Consider the following 11,719-nt stretch of genomic DNA (forward strand, 5'->3'; position numbering starts at 1 on the left):
TAACAATTTTTGGAAATAAATGTTGGATAAGTATGGAATATTGTAGGAATATTTATAGAATATTATAGAACAGGGAAATTAAGGAATTTATATGGTTAAGTGGATTATTTCGATTGAAAAGATCTGATAAATCCATGGAAGAAGATTTGCGAACGGAACAACAACAGGAATCGCTTTGCATGTCGGATAAAAAGCCAAGTGACCCAGGGATTTGCATTTGTAACGTCTGTCGCATACACGCGCGTGCATCCATATTCAGAGGTTGAGTTCGAACGGCCTCTCGAAATCGTATCCTTTCGGCAAGTGGCTCTAAAGCCGGATTCTCGAATCGAAGGGCCACTGCTGCCAATTTCGATGTCGTTTGCGACCCCTGCAAATCGCGCAATTTCGAAGTCTCGAGGCATTCTTATCGAAGAATTTCGACGCCCTCGAATAAGTGGATGGACTATCGCACTTCTTGGGATTCGCGTGTACCATTCCGACCACCTTACGTCCTTTTTATTCTGCAGCGAACAAAATAGCCTCTGCTTTTACTCGAAATTAAGGGATTAAGTAATGAGTAACATCCGTGAGTGTCCATAGTTAAATGCCAATTGTTTTAAAAGATAATTGAAATGATTTAACGTATCATTCGATGGAAACTTTTTGGTTAAAAATGTAATTTTCTGAAATTCCCAAAGAATTCTAAATATTCTTTTATTATATTATAGAATATAAATATTATAATTGCATGATTAATCGTAATCTTTATTATATTTACATTAAAATTATGGAGACTTTATACCTAGTGTAACCGCGGCCATTTTGCTTTTAAATATCAATTTAGCTAAATATTACTAATATAAGAAGAAATATTGAAAAATTTATTATATCTAAACTAAATGACAAATGACATAGTCAAGTGATCTAAAAGATAACACTGAATGTGGAATTTTAAATAAAAAATTTTAAAATGGTCATTTAGGTAGGTTTAGTGTTAATTTCACTTTTGCTCATAATAAATATATTTTTGAACCTAACTTCTTTTGTGTCAATCCTATTACCTACATATATATCACTCTCTATACAACCACCTTCTTTGTGCTACTTAATTTAAATAATAAATATACAATTACTAGGTGTATTATAAAATTGATAATAACAGTGTTGTTTAACCCTCTAAATTCAAAAGACGACATTCAGTTACCGTTTAATAAAATTTTGAAGCTCGATTTTAATTGATATATTAAATTTAAGATAATGCATTAAATAATTCTGCGTATTAATTATTACTCGTCTGACTCTGGTAAGAGTACCACTACTCACGAGTCCCCACTAGCTGGCCCGGGACGGAACACGCATCCCCTCCCTTTTCCGTTGGTCCCTTCCAGCGCCGCCTGTCGACAGTCGCTCAAACTACCATCAACCGTGGTGAAGGAGGACCTCTATAGACTTAATGTACACGAGGCTGAAGAGTGAAATTGCAAATTACATGGCGCGATTGAGCTCTTGCTTCGCATAATTTTATTCCTATTTTATTTTTGCCATTCTATCTACCTTTTCTTCCTAATTTCTCGACTTAACCTCTCGCGCAATTTTCGTCGGTTTTATTGCCGCGGAAAAATGAAAAAATGTCGACAGAAAGGGGTATAGTCGAGCGAAATGCTCTTTTGTTTTCGGAACGCAAATGGTCGCGTTAGAAAGTAACAATTAAAAACGCACAACGCTGTAGCCGAATGAAAAATATAACGCGGGCAGTTGTAAACGCCGAAGTTTAGCGAGCATATTTTTCACAGCTGGAATTGTTATAGTGGGTGACGATTTCGTGATACAGCAGCGCTTACGTGCAATATTCGCGATAACTAGGCAATATTTTGTTTGGTATCGTACTCAGTGTACACGATTGATGTTCGAACAAACAAAAATTCATTACTCCGATGATTGTTACGCGTTTCTTTTTTCGCGAACATAGTTATCAGTGAAAGAATTATTCTACTTTGTGTTTGTTTAATTGTTGAATTAATTAAGAGCTTGGCGAATTTTTATGCGATACAGATGCATTGTATTATGGTACGAAACTGCTATTAAAATTCAAATATTATACAGGGTGAGTGTTTTCCCCCTAGATAAAGATATTATCCACTTTTTATTGTAAAATCTCTATAGTCTCCAAACTAAAAAATTCCCCGTTGAAAAGATATTCTATCTTCGGAAAATTGTAATAGGCTTTCACGGGATTTACGAATTTAAAAAATCAGAGATCCGTGGAAATAGAATTAACATGGGCCAAAGGAGCCGAAGATTGACCGTAAACGGGATTCCGATTCGCTTTAAAATCCCGTAAAGCCGCGAGATCAATCACGAAGAGGATAAAATCCAAATAGGATCTGCCATTAGGATCGGGCGATATTTTCCGAAGAAAATCTTCGAATTGTTCACGGAGCTTTAAAGACCATAATTTTGCCGCTAGAGGTCTCGTCACGGCGTGACAAAAAGAGCGGTCAAGATACGTCCGCCATATTCTTTCGTCACGTGACCCAGAGACAAATAGCTCGGTGGCTTTGTTCGAACAATGGGTCGCATTTTTAATGTTTCTTTTTGTCGGAAAGCGGAAAAAGAGCTCGTTTGCCGGCGAACAGGCGGTGGTATGTATTCCATACGTACCTGGAAATTGTATCAGCTCGGGAGTGCCTATAATGTAGCACATTAGATACCCCCGACCCGCCATTTTGGCCAATTTTAGTGGCAATTTGCTAACGCTTAACGCAAACGCTGCTATCTTCGGTTTGATGTTTCATCCATTAGTATTTCGTTGAATGTTAAACACTGTGTTAACATATTGTTGAATTATTAATATTAATTCAGTGACCGATGTATAATTAGTTCTTGCAATTATACGATGTGCCATATTGTTTTATTCGGGGCCGGTGTTAATTCAAAATGTATTACGCGTTTGATATGACGAATGAGAGTCACGTATATACACGTATCAGTTCTTATATTTTATTTATTGTATATTTGCATATTTTACGTATTTCTATATTTCACGTTTTTCACATTTTTAAATATTACGTAGGTATTGTATATTGCTGTATTTTACGTGTGTTGCATTTTTATATTTTATTTATTGTATATTTTTGTATGTCACATATTTCGTATTTTTATATTTTATGGGGGAATTGTATATCACTATATTTTACCTATTTCATATTTTATGGTATATTTTTGTATTCCATATATGATTGCGCCAATTGCATACTTTATGTCTGTTATACTTTTGCAAATATATTGAAAATCCACTATAATGAAATAATAATGAAAGTGTAAATGAATGGCAATATCTCATATCAGTATTAAATATCGCGTGTTTTAAATAAAATATCACTACGTCACTGTTAAATGGTGAAAATAATTTTCCGGAATAACGAGAAGTAGAATTGTAAGTTTGGCTATATAATAATTTTCAAGCAACGAACGATAAATTAACGCATAACGTTATCGAATTAATTCCGTCCTTACAATTGCTTGTGTTTCCCGTGCCATGTTGAAATCTGCGAAACAAAATGAACAGCCTGCGAAGAAACGTGTTACCACCCCCGCAATAAGTTGCAAATTGATTTAAACCAGCCTCCGCCTATGCAACTACTGTTCAAAGTGTTGCACACGTACCACTAATGGTAAAGTGAAGTGCAGTAAGAGGAAACAAGGACTAAGCGAGAACATGGAAATTGACGTCACCCAGGAAGTTACATGCGTGAGAACATAATTCCAAATAATATTTCAATAAAATAATTTCCGTATACCTAACGTTACTCCATAAACCATATAACATTTCTGCGAATGAGTTATACATAATTATTAACTCATTGCAGTTGTAATTCCACTTTCGAATTAAAAGCAATACTCGAAGCTTTAAACAAAGCGATGCTATCTTAAATATTATAATTATTACAAAATTAATACAAAATCAAATTTTTTAATTTATACATAATCCTTTTGTAATAATAACAGTGTTATTATAAAAAATTGGAAGAAAAATATAGCGAGGATCATGGTGCACTTTAATTAACTATATTGACCTATATTTCCTTACGAAATGGGATTTTTTAATCTAATGCGGAAAATGAAAAATAAATTATTACTCTAAGCAAAGAAAAATAACAAATTTCGAATTTTTCGCAAAGAAAAGTAACCTTGTAATATGTAACGTGTTGTCAAAAAATTTCCCATGAAAATCGCTCGCGAAGATGCGAATTTTATCGGGATATTCGAGATAGGAACTCGACGAGCCATTTGTTACTATGCTTCGACCATTCTCTCCACCTTTACTTCACCACTGATTTATATATCCCGCGCCAGATTTACGAATTTAATTCTTTGTATTATAAAAATAAAAATTGGTCGCGCGCGGTGAATAAAAATCCATCGTAAGCGTACAAAGCGTTTAATTCCGTTGAATAACCCAAAGTACCCTTCTAGTTGTTTTCCAATTTCGAAATAATTCTTCGAATCCTGCCACGCGCGTAGAAGCGCGAAATAAAATTGATTAACAACAACGGATCGGTGGGAACAAGTTTGTTAACAATTGAAATTATTTACAAGTAGAGATAGACATAAATCAACATCGTAACGAGCTTCTCGCGTTTCGGAACACGTGTAGAGCTTTCGTGGAAGCCCAGTCTGGCGGAGAAAATAATTGGCTAGCCGAAAATAAAGTGCTATTCAGAGGGCTGTCGAGACTCGACAGTATTGAGAATTTTGCGTCCACTTGCCTGGAATTCTTTGGGTCTCTGCAGCTCGTGGACCAAGGAATTTCTTTCAGATAACGTTGCCTCCTTTTTTCCTCTGGTCCGCAAAATGGTACCCTTGAATGTGCACCTGTACACTGTACCGAATTTCTAAATTTCATGGTAGACTTTGCTACCTCCATGTATGCCATTTTACCCTATACTCCTTTATTTATTACCGTAGGGGCGAGAATATTTGGAATGACTATCGGTGCGAACCACGAGCGGATGTTTAGGCTAAAATTATGCGAGAAAGACGAATGAGTTATTGGGATGTATGCGAAATTTTTGGAATGCATCGTATGAGCGTGTAACGAACGCGAATGAATAAAAGGTAAAACAAAGAGTCGAAAATTGTCGTCGTAAAAATGAAATTTAAAAATTCCCTTCATAAACATCTTTGCGATGCCATGTCGTAGATTTAAGATATTAAACGATAATTAACAATTTTTGGAAATAAATGTTGGATAAGTATGGAATATTGTAGGAATATTTATAGAATATTATAAAACAGGGAAATTAAGGAATTTATATGGTTAAGTGGATTATTTCGATTGAAAAGATCTGATAAATCCATGGAAGAAGATTTGCGAACGGAACAACAACAGGAATCGCTTTGCATGTCGGATAAAAAGCCAAGTGACCCAGGGATTTGCATTTGTAACGTCTGTCGCATACACGCGCGTGCATCCATATTCAGAGGTTGAGTTCGAACGGCCTCTCGAAATCGTATCCTTTCGGCAAGTGGCTCTAAAGCCGGATTCTCGAATCGAAGGGCCACTGCTGCCAATTTCGATGTCGTTTGCGACCCCTGCAAATCGCGCAATTTCGAAGTCTCGAGGCATTCTTATCGAAGAATTTCGACGCCCTCGAATAAGTGGATGGACTATCGCACTTCTTGGGATTCGCGTGTACCATTCCGACCACCTTACGTCCTTTTTATTCTGCAGCGAACAAAATAGCCTCTGCTTTTACTCGAAATTAAGGGATTAAGTAATGAGTAACATCCGTGAGTGTCCATAGTTAAATGCCAATTGTTTTAAAAGATAATTGAAATGATTTAACGTATCATTCGATGGAAACTTTTTGGTTAAAAATGTAATTTTCTGAAATTCCCAAAGAATTCTAAATATTCTTTTATTATATTATAGAATATAAATATTATAATTGCATGATTAATCGTAATCTTTATTATATTTACATTAAAATTATGGAGACTTTATACCTAGTGTAACCGCGGCCATTTTGCTTTTAAATATCAATTTAGCTAAATATTACTAATATAAGAAGAAATATTGAAAAATTTATTATATCTAAACTAAATGACAAATGACATAGTCAAGTGATCTAAAAGATAACACTGAATGTGGAATTTTAAATAAAAAATTTTAAAATGGTCATTTAGGTAGGTTTAGTGTTAATTTCACTTTTGCTCATAATAAATATATTTTTGAACCTAACTTCTTTTGTGTCAATCCTATTACCTACATATATATCACTCTCTATACAACCACCTTCTTTGTGCTACTTAATTTAAATAATAAATATACAATTACTAGGTGTATTATAAAATTGATAATAACAGTGTTGTTTAACCCTCTAAATTCAAAAGACGACATTCAGTTACCGTTTAATAAAATTTTGAAGCTCGATTTTAATTGATATATTAAATTTAAGATAATGCATTAAATAATTCTGCGTATTAATTATTATACGATTATTTATTTACTATTCAAACAAATATCGTCGGTCTTATGGCAGAAAATCTTTGGATTTCTACTCTTCTTTAACGAAAAAGTCGAATACAAAGGCAAATGTTCGTTGTACAATTGACTCGCATGAAATGAATATAAAAGCCTTTAGAGAAGAAAGAATTTGGGTTGATTTGAGTAATTCCACATCCTGACAGAATCGTCGAATTGTATAATACATCGAAGATACTACATGATCTGTCTTTTAGCATGGTTTCGTCGTAGGAGCTCAACAATTGTTATTCTATTTGTTCACCGTTTTATCGTTCGACTGTTCTATTTCTTCGTTGATTTATTGCCTCGTGAAGTTGCTGCCCTATTGATTTACCGTCTTTCGATTCAACCGTTTCATTGATTTACTATTCCACTATTTTACTACCCCATTGATTTAGTATTCCGTGTTTCAACCGGCTCTGCTCTTTGATTTACCTTTCTCCTATTTATCCGTTATTCTCGTTCCTTACCCTATCATCTTGGTCTAGCTCTAGTACCTTATCTTACGTTCAGCGAATTCATCGATCGATAGAAAAGTTATGGAAATTCGATAAAACGTATTATCACGGTGATCGCTTTATTCGCGATATTTAATAGCACGTTAAAAATTTTGATTTTCGATAACGAAGTTGCTAATCGACAGAGTTGCCTCGACATTTCAAAAGGGAACGAGAAATTGCGGGGAAAGCAATTTTCGTTTGAATTTTTCAATCATGTTCTAGTTTCGGGTTTTAAATATTAATTCCACCAGTGTTTGAAAATACTGTAATTTCTCGGCGAAGTTCAGGCAAATTTTGGTTTACGCGAATTTTGGAAAACATTTCCGCTATATCTGCAAGGGTGTATACAGTCGGATAAAATTCTTCTTTCACGGTTTAACATTATATTTAACTTGACAACGCAAACGCACAAAGTGCTGCATTTGCATATGAATAAAAACGAAAACATAGACACGGAAGCGAAACAGATGAGAATTTCCCGGGGTTTCTCTCTGAAGACAATTTTCTATTATATTACCGAGTTTCGGGAGTGCACATCGTATGCGAAATTTTGTGCAAATGAAAAGGTTTACTGAAAACGCGATCTTATTTACGCGGGTTGTATTAATTTTGCGGGAGCGTGGAAAGAAGAATTGAAAATTGCGAGATTAAATTGCGACGCGTGGAGTCACGTAATCGAGTTAATCGTGTTAGCGAAGCTTTGAAATTTCAATTCACAACGAGGGAAAATTTCCATTTCGGAGTGCTGCGACATCGGTTGAGTAGTTTATCAAAGCTCAGTTAGATCGGAGGACTAATCACGTTTGTGAAGTTCTAATCGCCTGTTCTCCAATTGAAGATCAATCGTGGGTTAAAAGTTACACTAGCATAATTTTGACCAATCCATTGTCACGAACATGGAGTAGACGTCACTTACAAGTTAACTGAAGTTGAAAAACAGGATTCCTTCTTCTTGACAACAGACATTATTAATTTAAATAAAGTCTTTTAAAATTTTATTTTGCATATGATACCTCTGACATCAATTACACGTAAATTACTTAATTTTCAGAAGGTATGATTCCTAGCTATTGATAATATGTAAGTAGTATGAATTAGGATACAGTCTTCTAAAATTTTATCCCAAATATATTATCTCAAGTAAAATAAAAATTATTCAATTTTTTAAAAAACGATATCTAATTAATACCAGATAGTATTAATTAAGATAAAGTTTTCTAAAATTTGGTGCCTGATACAATGAAAATTGTGTAATTTTTAGAGGAAGGTTCCTAGTCCTTGATAACAGACGGAGTCCTTAAAATTTTATCCCGAATGCATTATGTCTAATAAAATATAAATAATTTAATTTTTGAAAGACCATTCGTAATCATTGATAATATTAAGATATATAGGAGCCTGAAAATTTTATCTCGAATGCACTCTGTAATACAATGAAAATTACAATATTTAATTCTCAAAAGAAAATTCCTAGTCCTAGATAATAGATAGTATTAATCGAGATAGAGATATTTTCAAAATTTATCTCGAATATATACTTTTTAGTACAATGAAAATAATTTATTTTTTTAAATTTCTATTATTATCTGTATATATTAAATATATCTTTCGCGTGATAGAACGAATACGATAATATTCCTTGTGACATCTATTCGCTTACCAAAATTTATTTTTTAAAATTTCTATTATTATTTGTATATATTAAATATATCTTTCGCGTGATAGAACGAATACGATAATATTCCTTGTGACATCTATTCGCTTACCAAAATTTATTTTTTAAAATTTCTATTATTATTTGTATATATTAAATATATCTTTCGCGTGATAGAACGAATACGATAATATTCCTTGTGACATCTATTCGCTTACAAAAATTGATTTGTATTAATAATAATGGTACGTCGAAATTATTCGGTTTTTCGAGCGAATTGAATGTAATCACGATCGAACGCGGGAGTAATTAGAATGGTAGAGGTGGTTTTAATTTTCTCGTGGGAGCTGAGCCGTATAGGCTGTGTCTTGAATTAACAAACAATATTTTCGAATTAAATGGAAACGAATTCGAAGCTTCTCTCGAGGGACAAAAAGCCGCTGAATATTCACGCGCGAATTTGTCGGAACGGACGCGATGTATCTTGAATGATCGGGAAACTGTTTGCGGCTGTCGAATGGAATTGCTTCTGATTTGCATTCATTAAGCGTCGCGACGAATGTAACTAGCGGTTTGCCGACTTTTTCCAACTATTTCAACCTTAGAATGTTTCCATCCAGACCCGCGATTCACCCAAATCTCGAATTCCGTTTGGACCAACGCGAGGTCTGAAAAAGTTCGAATAATCTTGCTTCTCAGATGAAAGCTAGGCCAACCTAGGTATCGTGAGCGATTTATGCAACTGAAAATCCAGTATTTTCAAACGTCAATTTTTCTTCTCGACTGAACTGTTACGAATTCGAGAATAAAGAAAGATCCGCGTTGACGTAACGCACGAGTCAATAAGGAGATAACGTCAGGCTTTTCTTCAGTCGCATTTTTGATCGGAAAATATACACGCGAGATTGAAATGCTTTTGACAGATGTTTGAGGGAAGATCGTATGAAAGTTTCTGATTTTTCGAGACAGGTGTCGATTGCGAGGAATAAATGAAACAGTTGTAACGAGACGTTTCATTTTGTATCGTGGGATGCTTCTGGAGTGTCAAATTTAGGATAAAGTTTGTATATCGTCAATAGGTCGACCGCAATTGGCGACGGTTAATGACGAACCAAATTTCTTGAGGAACTTGTGTTTTTAGTGGACTGTATATTTTGTAATTGTTCCGATTAACTCTTCTGAACTCTTCGAATGTTATTTGCTGACTGACTGGTACTGACCAAACTAACTTGTGCGATGCACGATCTTTCGGAGCCCATGGTTTCCAAAGGGAAATCGGATTTCCCATTGGTGGTTGACAGGACCAAGGGTGGGCCCTCGGTCCGCGAATCAGATGCCCCCAAAGAAGGGAGGACCGTCTTCCGCGACCAGGTCTGCCGGTGGAGGAAGCCTCTCCCTCAAAGGGGGTTGCTGGTGGGCCACCCGCACATTCGTGATCCTTCCTGAAGGACCCGTTACTTTATGGCTCCGAAAGTTGCGACATCGCACATGGCCTGGTCCCTTTCTTTGCAGGCCTATTGTCAGCCAAATCCTAAGTGCTGTTGCCTGCTTTCTAACATTAATGGCTAAGGAAAGCCTCGTGTCCGGTGACCCGAGGGAAATAAAGAATTGTTTGAAAATGCATTGAAAATGAAGATAGAAAGGACACGGAACTTGAACTAAAACAGCAATTAGAATCTGGCTGCTAGAAGACCCTAACGGTCTTCTGGGTCTGTTCTAATCAAGGGCTGAACAAAATACCGGCACGACATTCCAAGGCTTAACAGAGTTAATATAAATGTGGGATTGGAATAGGTACGGCCCTGAAAGAATGTCAAGTGTGTTTGGGCTTAGAATGATAGTGACAGTGTGCAAGAGGACTGACTGCGAAGAATGTTTATGGTAGAGTCGAGTGAAAATTTAGGGATGTGTCCAGAGTGGTTGAAGTACCTGGCCCACCGAGGTTGCGTGGGAAAGGGGCACGATTGGAAAGAAAAGCCTGGGTATGAAAAAGGACAGAGTGAATGCTTTAAATAAGGGTGCAAGAGCACGGGCAACTCCAGTCTACAGTCTCCAGTCCTTTACGGTCTCCAATAGTCTTTAGGAAGTTGCTAAGATTATGTCAGTAAGAAGTCAAAGTCGAACGTGTCCATAGTGAATCCTTCTTGTTTCATAGCCGTCAATCTACGTATAAGCTTATTTCATTCTATTAAGAAGTAAACAGTGCTACTTTAGCCAATTCACCTAAACCGATCCCTACATAAATGCACCTTTTTGTTGTATTTTGGTGTTAAGAAATTATACCGACTGCTGTGTGAATGCAAAGCATGCACTCTTAATAAAATAAAACGTGTAATAACAGCCTTCGATAATCGGTGGAAAATCCCTGAATCGATCAACGTTGCCTGCTGATTTTAATTTCACGAATGTAATACGAAATATGAAAAATATACTAGAACCATAGAAATAACAATCCAACATAAATATACAGTACTGAAAACATCGAACAGAGAATAGAGTATCTAATAAAATATTCCGAAATTTTTATTCGAAACGTTTGCAATAAAAGGGAAATTAATTTAGCCTAGAAATTCAATTTAACTCGAAAATTGTTTAAAACAAATTTAGTTAAAATGATACAAATTTCTTTAACTTCTATTCGACTTATTCCGCTTTGATTTTCCAAGAATCCATAATTATCGAATTACAGAGAAATTTTGAAAACAGCGGAAAATTTGCTCGGTATTTTGTTCCAAAGAAATAATATTCGAGGCAAGAATTAACATAAATAATAGCGTTGGAAAATGGAAGGTCTGCAGTTGCAGAAACTGCCAACAATCGTTGCTCGTTCTCAGGTGCTCGATCATTTTCCCTCGACCGTGGAGCGCGTTACGATGATTAATTCTCGACAAGATGGCGCGATGTCGATGCAACATGGCCGATAATTCATCGGTAGCTTCCACCTCCGCGTTCTGTTTATTCGCAACGCTGCGACCACGCGGCGTGTTAAAACGTCGAAACAGACATAATTACGCTCGCAAACATAATTATGCGTTTAACCAGGATGCTTCCAGA

Source organism: Eufriesea mexicana, unplaced genomic scaffold (assembly GCF_001483705.2).
Source record: "Eufriesea mexicana isolate 0111107269 unplaced genomic scaffold, ASM148370v2 scaffold10389, whole genome shotgun sequence".
In the NCBI taxonomy this organism is placed as follows: domain Eukaryota; kingdom Metazoa; phylum Arthropoda; class Insecta; order Hymenoptera; family Apidae; genus Eufriesea; species Eufriesea mexicana.